The sequence below is a fragment of the Nerophis lumbriciformis genome, linkage group LG14 (assembly GCF_033978685.3).
Source record: "Nerophis lumbriciformis linkage group LG14, RoL_Nlum_v2.1, whole genome shotgun sequence".
Taxonomy (NCBI): domain Eukaryota; kingdom Metazoa; phylum Chordata; class Actinopteri; order Syngnathiformes; family Syngnathidae; genus Nerophis; species Nerophis lumbriciformis.
Window position 1 is genome coordinate 39,247,280 of NC_084561.2, and position 13,456 is coordinate 39,260,735.

Sequence of the window (13,456 nt, forward strand, 5' to 3'; positions counted from 1 at the left end):
AGCGACAAACTGTAGTTACTAGAGATGCGCGGTTTGCGGGCACAACCGCGGAGTCCGCGGATTATCCGCGGATCGGGCGGATGAAATTAAAAAAAGTTAGATTGTATCCGCGGGTCGGGTCGGGTCGGGTGATTGAAATAAAAAAAAATTATATTTTAAATAGATTCAGGCGGGTGGCAGTTAAACCAATTCGGAAATATATATACATAGTTAAATGTTGTTACCCACATACGAAAAACGAGCAGGCACCTGCTGCATATGCCACAACAGAAGAAGAAAAAAAAAAAGAGATGGACACTTTTACGGAGCGGAGAAGGGACGCCTCGCCGGGGTCCGGGACCGAGGCCCCTTCCCCCGAGAGGGCCCCAGCGGGAGCCGTAGCTGAGGCGATCCGCGAGAAGGGCCCGACGCACGTCCAGGGTCACCACCGCGCCCACCGCACGACACCCCGCCTCGTCCGCCTTCGCCGCGGCCGGCGTCACGCGCAGCAGGTAAGCAGCTTACCTGCCCGCCACCCCCGTGGCCGGGGGCTCGTAACAGGGGTCACTCCGCGCGCTCCGCCCGCGCAGCTTACCTGCCCGCCACCCCTGTTGCCGGGGGCGCGTAACAGGGGTCACTCCGCGCGCAGTGCGCTCACGAAAGGGGTGGGGCTCACCCTGGTTGATATAGACAGCAGCTAGGACGGTGGCCATGGAAGTTGTAACCCGCTAAGGAGTGTGTAACAACCCACCTGCCGAATCAACTAGCCCTGAAAACGGATGGCGCTGGAGCGTCGGGCCCATATACCCGGCCGTCGCCGGCAGCGAGACGCGCTTGGAGGTGCGCTCAGCGCGGCTCCCATATGATTGCGCACTGGTGTGCGTCTGGGTCGTGACAGCGTGGCACGCGAATGTCTGTACTGCATTGGATCAGTCTCCTTTCTTTAACAGGCAAAAGCTTTATAACCTCACTAATGCCTTGCATCGTCTATATTAGATATATAACAACGGGCGGGTGCGGGCGGATGCGGTTCTGATCAAATGTTAGATCGGGTGCATTGCGGATGGTTGACGACTTTCTGATGCGGTTGCGGATGAAATAATTGCCTATCCGCGCATCTCTAGTAGTTACTGACAGTGGTTTTCTGAAGTGTTCCTGAGCCCATGTGGTGATATCCTTTGGATAGATAGTACTTTATTGATTCCTTCAGGAGAGTTCCCGAAAGGAAAATAAAAAAATATTACACACTTTACAGACTGATATCGGTTTTTTTGATGCAGTACAGCCTGAGGGATCGAAGGTCCCGGGCTTAGCTACTTACGTGCAGTGATTTCTCCAGATGCTCTGAACCTTCTGATGATATTACAGACCGTAGATGGTGAAATCCCTAAAATTCCTTGCAATAGCTGGTTGAGAAATGTTGTTCTTAAACTGCTTGACAATTTGCTCGCGCATTTGTTCACAAAGTGTTTATGAATGACTGAGCATTTCATGGAAGCTGCTTTTATACCCAATCATGGCACCCACCTGTTCCCAATTAGCCTGTGTGGACGTCGCTTCCTAGCAGCTACACTGTAGACACGGAACGAGAGCCAAGCGTGCAGGTTTAACAAGGTTTTAATGTGCATGTATTTGTCACAAAGTCTTTCTTCAGCCGAGCGTGACCTTCCCGTCACGTCCGTATCATATCCTCATCTCTGCTCCCGGCTGCTTACTGTTAAAGACAACAGATGATTAGATTACCACCTGTGAAATCGAATCACCTGCCAGCTGTGTCTCGCCGTCAACACATGCCCCCGCCCTTATCCGATGGTGCTCCGCCCTCAACACCATTGACAGAGGCGATGACCTTCGCTCCTGCAGGCGCGCTGATCACACCCTCCCTCCACACCCTGTTCACCTGGGGGATGTTCCAAACAAGTGTTTCATGAGCATTCCTCAACTTTCTCAGTCTTTTTTGCCACCTGTGCCAGCTTTTTTGAAACACGCGGCAGGCATCACATTCCAAATGAGCTAATATTTGCAAAATAATAACAAAGTTTTCCAGTTTGAATGTTAAGTATCTTGTCTTTGCAGTCTATTCAATTGAATATAGGTTGAAAATGATTTGCAAATCATTGTATTTTGTTTTTATTTACCATTTACACAACGTGACAACTTCACTCGTTTGGGGTTTTGTACATGGAACTGAAATACTTTTGTCAAATTCAAATGAAAACAAGTAGTAGTGAAACAAATCCGTAGAAGTGTTGAATTGAACACAAACAAAACTCAACTGCAATGGATGTAGCTGTTGTGTTGTGAGTAGAGATGCCCGATAATATTGGCCGATAAATGCTTTAAGATGTAATATCGGAAATTATCGGTATCGTTTTGTTTTTTTATTATCGATTTTTTTTGTTTTGTTTGTTTGTTTTTATTAAATCAACATAAAAAACACAACATACACTTACAATTAGTGCACCAACCCAAAAAAACTCCCTCCCCCATTTACACTCATTTACACAAAAGGGTTGTTTCTTTCTGTTATTAATATTCTGGTTCCTACATTATATATCAATATATATCAATACAGTCTGCAGGGCAGTGACGTGTGGTGAGGTTGATGGCTGGTGAGGCACTGACTTCATCACAGTCAGATTTACAAACATATGAACCCTAAAGAGTATCTTATTCACCATTTGAGTGGCAGCAGTTAACGGGTTATGTTTAAAAGCTCATACCAGCATTCTTCCCTGCTGGCACTCAGCATCAAGGCTTGGAATTGGGGGTTAAATCCCCAAAAATGATTCCCGGGCGCGGCGCCGCTGCTGCCCACTGCTCCCCTCACCTCCCAGGGGGTGATCAAGGGGATGGGTCAAATGCAGAGGACACATTTCATTACACCTAGTGTGTGTGTGACAATCATTGCTACTTTAACTTAACTTTAACTTTACGCATACAAACTGTAGCACACAAAAAAGCACATTTAATAAAAAAAATGTTATTATGGTCTTACCTTTACTTATAAAATAAATCCATGAGCCGCTCTTGTGCTGGATTAATGCAATCCCTGACGAGAGTGTTATATCAACTAAAGCCCTCACTTCAACTTTCCACGTGCAAGATTGAATCTATTTAAAAAAGTGTAACCGAGGGTTTATAAATGTCGCCTATACTGTATGAAACTACAAAATAACAAACACGGAGGCTCCAGTTTACACGAGGACCACTTTATTTACCTTCTTTCAAAAACGTCCGCTCCACTCCAACGTGTCGTCACTTCTGCTCTTAGCGCCTTCAAAATAAGAGCTCAAGGCATATACTGTATAACAGCGCATAACAGGAACTTAACATCACAAAGAGGGAAGCCCATAAAAATAGGTTACAAAAGTTATTTAATAAGAAGCCAAAAAGTGCAAAAATGTTCGTGTTGGAGGAGTTGTGAATTAGGTACACCTGCAGTGTGCAGGTGTACCTAATGTTGTGGCCCTGCAGTCATTCACAACTCCTTCCAACACGAACATTATTGTTTTTGCACTTTTTGGCTTCTTATGAATAACTTTTTTAAATAGATTCAATCTTGCACGTGGAAAGTTTAAGTGTGGGCTTTAGCTGATATAACACTCCCGTCAGGGGTTGCCGTGCATTCTACGGCGGGGGTGCAGGAGGCGAGCCTCAGCCGGTGCGTCTTTTGCAGCCGTTTTATGATCGCTCAGCACAAGAAATACTTTACACACATACAGTTGTTGACAAAATACACTGTACATTATATACCTCAGCTAACTAAACTATGAAAATGTATAATATAATTCATATAGCAATACGGTCTCACTGCGCAGCAGGCCAGCAGTTAGCCGAGTCCGCAATCCATGTTGAGGCACTGAGTGACGTGCCTCAACTGGCTGCTGTTCACCGCACCGTCTCTTCTCAGTATTTGAACGGCAAATGTGAAAATTCAGCGATTTTAAATAAAAATAATGTAAAACGGGTGAAGTTAAATGGAAAATAACGTTATAGTATAATCACTGGATACATATAACAATTTAATAAAAAAATAAAAAAAATTACATTTTTTTTCTTTCCATGATGGCAGGTGAGGCCATCATTACTTTTTTATGTAAAATTATTACTTTTTAATGCAAAATGGTGACATTTCTGAGTTTTATCAGAATATTGCCAATTTTTTTGTTGTTCTTGTTAAATAGTGACATTTTTGGAGTAAAATTATAATCTTGCCAAGTAAAATTCCGATTATTATTATAATATTGCCAAGTTTTCTTACAAAATTGTGACCTTTGACGGGTACAATTACGACTCTTTTCATAAAATTGCCAACATTTTAAGCTTTTCTTGTAAAATCGCGACTGTTATTGAGTGAAATCTCCAACTTTTATCATAATATTGAACAAATGTTCAGTTTTTCGGCTAGTACTAACTTTTAACAGTTAATTTTACTAATTTTCATTAATGACTAGTTTCTATGTAACTGTGTTTATATTGTTTTACTTCATTTATTTATTTATCTTATTTCATTTTATACTTTTTTTTAAAAAGGACCTTATCTTCACCATACCTGGTTGTCCAAATTAGGCATAATAATGTGTTATATATATATATATACTGTATATATCGGTATCGGTAATTAAAGAGTTGGACAATATCGGGATATCGGCAAAAAGCCATTATCGGACATCCCTAGTTGTGAGTAGTGCAAATGTTGCAGTACATGACAATTGTCATCTGAAAAATGCAGACATTTATTTGTGGTAATGAGCAACAGTTGGAGAAAAGTAAACTTGGAAAGTACAGTAGAGGCATTTTTTTTGCAGATCGCATAGTAAAGGAGGTTTGTACAGGTGATGTCGAGATACTATCGCTTGTCTTGATTAATAAAAGTGGAAGCAGAAAATACAGCTGTCATAGTCTGATGACCAGATAGGTTTAATCTTTTTCTTTTGTCCCATTTTTCGGTTCTCCTTTCCCTGCTTGTTATCTCGTCGGAAACGGTATGCATGATAAAAAAAAAAAAACCCTGTCACAATAAAGTATTTCCGACTCAAAACTCTCCACCACAATGGTTAAAGACCAAATTTCTATCAAAGGACCTCAGCCACAAAATGACAGACCTACGCACGACTATAATGGACTCAAAAAATAGGAATAAAAACAAGATGGTAGTCAATCGCCCACAGAAGTCACTATGGTGCCCTCTCACAAAGAAAATAACAAAAATCCTTATCTTCCAAAACCATATTGCTACAATGATAAACATTTAAACAAGTAAAATGCTCACATATCACATACATCAGAGATTGGGCGGTATAGCTCGGTTGGTAGAGCGGCCGTGCCAGCAATTTGAGGGTTCAAGGTTTGATCCCAGCTTCTGCCATCCTAGTTACTGCCGTTGTGTCCTTGGGCCTGCTCCCAGTGCCACCCACATTGGTTTAAATGTAACTTCGATATTGGGTTTCACTCATACTTGCCAACCCTCCCGATTTTCCCGGGACACTCCCGAATTTCAGTGCTCCTCCCGAAAGTCTCCCGGGGCAACCATTCTCCCGAATTTCTCCCGATTTCCTACCCGGACAACAATATTGGGGGCGTGCCTTAAAGATTCAAGATGATTTATTGTCAATTCTTAACATGCACAAGACACGTAAGAACTGAAAAGTATATTTTCGGCACAGTCCCACTAAGAGCAGACATACGTTACAGGGAGACAAGACAAGACCGCCGACGGTACAGTCATTTTTACGGCGCTCCTTAAAGGCACTGCCTTTAGCGTCCTCTCTCACCTGAAAATGAGACTATTATATATGTCTCCATTATCCATAGGTTTATCTATAACCCAAAAAGTAGGCAGGCACGGAGCTATTTCTCAGCGTGTGTTTATTCCAGCCGGCACGTTAATACACTGACACACAACATCCGGATTCCCATCATGCATTGCTGCGAAACTACGGCAAGTAGTAATGTCCAAAAACATAACAGAGACGAAGCGGAAGAACGAAGAAGAGACATGGCGACGACGAGTAAGAAGAAGAAATACGCTTGCAAGTTCCAAAATGATTGGGAAAAATTATTTCAGTTCATCCAGGACAGCTCGAAGGGGAAGGGGTATGCTGCCTGCACATTTTGTAGATCAGACTTCTCCATTGAACACGGTGGCCGAACGGATATACTCATTCATGAACGGATTATTTATATATATATATATATATATATATATATATATATATATATATATATATATATATATATATACAAACCCCGTTTCCATATGAGTTGGGAAATTGTGTTAGCTGTAAATATAAACGGAATACAATGATTTGCAAATCCTTTTCAACCCATATTCAGTTGAATGCACTGCAAAGACAACATATTTGATGTTCAAACTCATAAACTTTTTTTTTTTTTGGCAAAAAAATCATTAACTTAGAATTTCATGGCTGCAACACGTGCCAAAGTAGTTGGGAAAGGGCATGTTCACCACTGTGTTACATGGCCTTTCCTTTTAACAACACTCAGTAAACGTTTGGGAACTGAGGAGACACATTTATTAAGCTTCTCAGGTGGAATTCTTTCCCATTCTTGCTTGATGTACAGCTTAAGTTGTTCAACAGTCCGGGGGTCTCCGTTGTGGTATTTTAGGCTTCATAATGCGCCACACATTTTCAATGGGAGACAGGTCTGGACTACAGGCAGGCCAGTCTAGTACCCGCACTCTTTTACTATGAAGCCACGTTGATGTAACACGTGGCTTGGCATTGTCTTGCTGAAATAAGCAGGGGCGTCCATGGTAACGTTGCTTGGATGGCAACATATGTTGCTCCAAAACCTGTATGTACCTTTCAGCATTAATGGCGCCTTCACAGATGTGTAAGTTACCCATGTCTTGGGCACTAATACACCCCCATACCATCACAGATGGTATCAAATTCTAAAGTTAATGATTATTTGCAAAAAAAAAAATGTTTCTCAGTTTGAACATCAAAAATGTTGTCTTTGTAGCATATTCAACTGAATATGGGTTGAAAATGATTTGCAAATCATTGTATTTTGTTTATATTTACATCTAACACAATTTCCCAACTCATATGGAAACGGGGTTTGTGTATATATATATATATATATATATATATATATATATATATATATATATATATATATATATATATATATATATATATATATATATATATACATATATATATATATATATATATATATATATATATATATATATATATATATATATATATATATATATATATATATATATATATATATATATATATACATATATATATATATATATATATATATATATATATATATATATATATATATATATATATATATATATATTGTTATGTTTGCTGGGGGAGTTGTGACGGCACAGAACCACAAGGGGTTGATGTTGCTCTATGTTTTATTATATATATATATATATATATATATATATATATATATATATATATATATATATATATATATATATATATATATATATATGTGTTGCTCTATGTTTTATTATATATATATATATGTTTTATATATATATATATGTTTTATTATATATATATATATATGTTTTATTATATATATATATATATATATATATATATATATATATATATATATATATATATATATATATATATATGTGTATATATATATATATATATATATATATATATATATATATATATATATATATAATAAAACATAGAGCAACATCAACCCCTTGTGGTTCTGTGCCGTCACAACTCCCCCAGCAAACATAACAGTCAAGGCTTGGTTAGCCCAGAATTTTTTAAATACTTGAAAATATATACACCCCCCGCTATGTCACATAACAAGAAGATAGAGAAAAAGAAGAAGCTTATCGACTACGGCATCGGCACGGACTACAGTGGCGGACGTGCACAAATTTTCAGGATTCATGCAGATCCAAAATACACATCAGCAGGTACCAGAAGGTAAGAAACGTTTTTTTGCATAATATTGTGAAACAAAACGCTAGATAATGTGTCTGCTAATGGGTGCCATTTTGCGGTCCTTATACACACACTACGGTAGCCGTAATGGGCCGACAATCCATCAAGCGGTTCGGCTTCAAAGTCGTACTTAAACATGTTGACAGATTTTTGAGTGCCGTGTGTAATGGTCTTTATTTTCAATGGAACATTTTAAGTTCTGATGTTGTCTACTGACGTCATCTTGCAGTCTACACGTATCTCTTATGTGTGACTGCCATCTACTGGTGACACTTATCATTGCACCATGTACCAAATAAAATTGCTTCGAGGACGGTAAGCACAACCGGAATCGTTCCGTACATTAGGCGCACCGGGTTATAAGACGCACTGTCGATTTTTTGAGAAAATTAAAGGATTTTAATTGCGCCTTATAGTCCGAAAAATATGATATTTGGCAAACTAACTTCCAACATTCAAAGAGGGCAGAATATAGTGCAGCCTGTGTGACATTTTACAAAAATGGAAAAATAGAGCAAAACAATATAAGAAACAATATATGTTGATACAAATAACTAATAACACACTTTGTTTTTAAATACATGGATATATATATATATATATATATATATATATATATATATATATATATATATATATATATATATATATATATATGTATGTGTGGGAAAAAAATTCCAAGACTACTTCATCTCTACAGGCCTGTTTCATGAGGGGTTCCCTCAATCATCAGGAGATTTTAATGGAAGCATTCACATACCATGGTTTATATAGGGCACAGAGTGGGTGGGTACAGGCTGGCGTAGGGGCGTGGTGATTGGCTCATGTGTTACCTAGGAGGTGTTTCCGTCTGTGGCGGCATGCTGATACAATTTCGCTGCGCTTGTTGAGGGATGACAGGTCTGGACGGTATATAATAAACAGTTTCTCTTTCAAGCATAGGTTGCATCTTTTATTACCACTATTGTAAGGTGTGCTGGATGCAAGAATTTGCCATGTTATTGAATATTCAACATTATTGTCTTTGAGGTCCCAAATGTGTTTGCTGAGTTCTGTGGTATTCCGCAGGTTTTGGTTCCTGAAAGAAGCCTTGTGATTGTTCCATCTGGTTTTAAACTCTCCCTCGGTTAATCCTACATATGTGTCGGATGTGTTAATGTCCTTGCGTGTTACCTTAGATTGGTAAACAACTGATGTTTGTAAGCACCCCCCGTTGAGAGGGCAATCAGGTTTCTTGCGGCAGTTGCAGCCTTTGTTGGTTTTGGGGTCGCTTTGTCCGGGGGCCGACGGCTCATTTGCAATTGTTTTGTTGTGGTTTGAGATAATTTATCGTATATTGTTCATACAGCTGTAGCTCAATTTAATGTTGTTCTTGTTGAATATTTTCTTGTTGACAATTTCACCCTCACCTATGAACCCACGCCAGGAAACCAACCAAAAAAGAACAGAAAACGAAACAACATCATCTGGTACAACCCCCCATACAGCAAAAATGTCTCAACTAACATTGGCCACAAATTCCTCACTCTGATTGACAAACACTTCCCCAAAGGCAACACCCTAAGAAAAGTATTCAACAAGAACAACATTAAATTGAGCTACAGCTGTATGAACAATATACGACAAATTATCTCAAACCACAACAAAACAATTGCAAATGAGCCGTCGGCCCCCGGACAGCGCGACCCCAAAACCAACAAAGGCTGCAACTGCCGCAAGAAACCCGATTGCCCTCTCAACGGGGGGTGCTTACAAACATCAGTTGTTTACCAATCTAAGGTAACACGCAAGGACATTAACACATCCGACACATATGTAGGATTAACCGAGGGAGAGTTTAAAACCAGATGGAACAATCACAAGGCTTCTTTCAGGAACCAAAACCTGCGGAATACCACAGAACTCAGCAAACACATTTGGGACCTCAAAGACAATAATGTTGAATATTCAATAACATGGCAAATTCTTGCATCCAGCACACCTTACAATAGTGGTAATAAAAGATGCAACCTATGCTTGAAAGAGAAACTGTTTATTATATACCGTCCAGACCTGTCATCCCTCAACAAGCGCAGCGAAATTGTATCAGCATGCCGCCACAGACGGAAACACCTCCTAGGTAACACATGAGCCAATCACCACGCCCCTACGCCAGCCTGTACCCACCCACTCTGTGCCCTATATAAACCATGGTATGTGAATGCTTCCATTAAAATCTCCTGATGATTGAGGGAACCCCTCATGAAACAGGCCTGTAGAGATGAAGTAGTCTTGTGATTTTTTTCCCACACATACATATATTGCGCTCTACTACGGTATCGAGCACTATTTTTTGGATAACCTTATTAAGATATATATATATATATATATATATATATATATATATGTATATATATATATATATATATATATATATATATGTAAACGTCCCCTTGCGTGGTGGGTTCTCCTGGGACCGACAGAACCTTCGTGATCCCGGGATACAGGTAACAGGTGATTAGATAATTAACCCCAGCTGGGCAATCTACTCACCTGTCAGCTGGGCTTCGAAGCCGGGCCACACACACTCCCTTCCTGCAGGAGGCGCGCCGACCACGCCCCCCTCCACAATATATATATCTTTTTCTCTTAATTTTTAATACTGTATCATTGCCAATTTCGCAAATTGTATCATACAGGCCACGCCCCTAGCCACGCCCCCATTGCTGTAAGTATATTGGCAATCTGGGGGGAACCCTGAATCAGGAGCAAATATTTCATATTTACGAGCACAGACTGAAGATTTCATGTTCAGATTCACAAATGCTCTCCAAATGAACTCTTCCCTGCAGCTGAACTCGGCGGGTTGAGAAGAGAAGAAACCAAACTTTGCAAGGCCTCTAAAAAATTGAAAATGCATAAAGAATGACTCCCATTTATCTCAGTGTGAGTGCAAACATAGTTTCATTTTTTAAGTATTTATCAGCAGTGAATGCAGGAAAGAAATGTAATAATACTAACATGGAATAATGTTTTTTTTTTATAAATATACCAGTTTTAAAAGAGGCCCCTTCCTAATTATTCATAATGAGAAATCAAACACTAAATGTATATATATGTAATATATACTCACATATAGGCTAGTGTTATGCTCATTTTGATAGACATTGCTCTTTTTTTCTTCAACATGAAGCACCTTTTACAAATCATCTGCCTTCCTGGAAGACACATGATTTTATTCCTGCTATCCGCAGGTTTTGCAAATCTGGCTTCTTTTGCCTACAGCACGAGATTGCACCGCTGACCCAAAATACAGTCCCATCAGAATTCCGAGGGCTTTTTTGTGATTGTTGAATTTGCGGCAGCGTTTTCAGAAATTTGAGGTTTATTTGTTTTCAAGACTATTGAATCAACTTGCATTCATTTGTTATCAATGTTTTAAAGGGGAACATTATCACAATTTCAGAATGGTTAAAACCATTAAAAATCAGTTCCCAGTGGCTTATTATATTTTTCAAAGTTTTTTTCAAAATTTTACCCATCACGCAATATCCCTAAAAAAAAGCTTCCAAGTCCCTGATTTTAACCATCGTTATATACACCCGTCCATTTTCCTGTGACGTCACATAGTGAAGCCAACACAAACAAACATGGCGGATAGAACAGCAAGCTATAGCGACATTAGCTCGGATTCAGACTCGGATTTCAGCGGCTTAAGCGATTCAACAGATTACGCATGTATTGAAACGGATGGTTGTAGTGTGGAGGCAGGTAGCGAAAACGAAATTGAAGAAGAAACTGAAGCTATTGAGCCATATCGGTTTGAACCGTATGCAAGCGAAACCGACTAAAACGACACGGGAGAAAGCGAGGACGAATTCGGCGATCGCCTTCTAACCAACGATTGGTATGTGTTTGTTTGGCATTAAAGGAAACTATCAACTATGAACTAGGTTTACAGCATATGAAATACATTTGGCAACAACATGCACTTTGAGAGTGCAGACAGCCCAATTTTCATCAATTAATATATTCTGTAGACATACCCTCATCCGCTGATCTGTCCAGTTTTGGAGTTGATGTCAGCAGGCCAGGGAAGCTAGGGTCGATATTCTTCTCTTGATCATCTTCGGTGGTATAAGGGACGGTGTGAGCCAAGACATCCAGGGGGTTTAGCTCGCTCGTCTGCGGGAACAAACTGCCGCCATTGCTTGCCGTGCTACCGAGGTCCTTTGTCCCTGAATTGCTCACACACTCCGGCAGATTCAGTGGGGGTCTGGCGGCAGATTTCTTTGACTTTATCGTTGGAAATGCATCTGCTTTGAGTGTCGCAGGATATCCACACATTCTTGCCATCTCTGTCGTAGCATAGCTTTCGTCGGTAAAGTGTGCGGAACAAACGTCCAATTTCTTGCCACTTTCGCATCTTTGGGCCACTGGTGCAACTTGAATCCGTCCCTGTTCGTGTTGTTACACCCTCCGACAACACACCGACGAGGCATGATGTCTCCAAGGTACGGAAAACAGTCGAATAAACGGAAAATAACAGAGCTGATTTGACTCGGTGTTTGAGAAAATGGCGGATTGCTTCCCGATGTGACATCACGTTGTGACGTCATCGCTCCGAGAGCGAATAATAGAAAGGCGTTTAATTCGCCAAAATTCACCCATTTAGAGTTCGGAAATCGGTTACAAAAATATATGGTCTTTTGTCTTCAACATCAAGGTATATATTTACGCTTACATAGGTCTGGTAATAATGTTCCCCTTTAAGTGCTCCTGGTACATTTAAACTGTGAGCGTCTTTGCTCATGGACGGTTCTCCTGAGTCCGATAGATCTGCCTTGAGCCCGGTGTACAGGGTACAAGTTTTTATTGACATAAAAAGGGTAGAATTGCTTCCCAGCAGTCTCTGTCTCATACGTGTGTGTCTCTCTCTCTCTCTCTGGCTCCAACTCCAACCACGTGTCTCGGTCCGGCTGCTGCTAATAAGGGCGACAGGTCATTAGACAATTAGCCCCAGCTGGGCAATCTACTCACCTGCCGTTGGCTTCGAGGCCGGGCCATACACACCCCATTCCTGCTGGAGGCGCGCCGACCACGCCCCCCTCCACAGTAACGTAAAAACGCTCAGGATTTACCGTATTTTCCGGACTATAAGGCGCACTTGAAATCTTTTTTTCTTCTCAAAACTCGACAGTGCGCCTAATGTACGGAATAATTCTGGTTTTGTTTATCGACCAGGAAGCAATTTTATTTGGTACATGGTGTACTGATAAGTGTGACCAGTAGTCAAACACAAGAGATACGTGTAGACTACACTACGATGGCAATATGACTCAAGTAAACAACACCAACATTTTATATGTTCCATTGAAAATATAGAACATTACACATGGCGCTCAAAAATCTATCAAAATGTTTTAGTACGACTTTGGTAAGCTATGAAGCCGCACCGTTTCATGTGTTTCAACATACGAGTATTATTATGGTGTGTGTATAAGGTAAGACATATT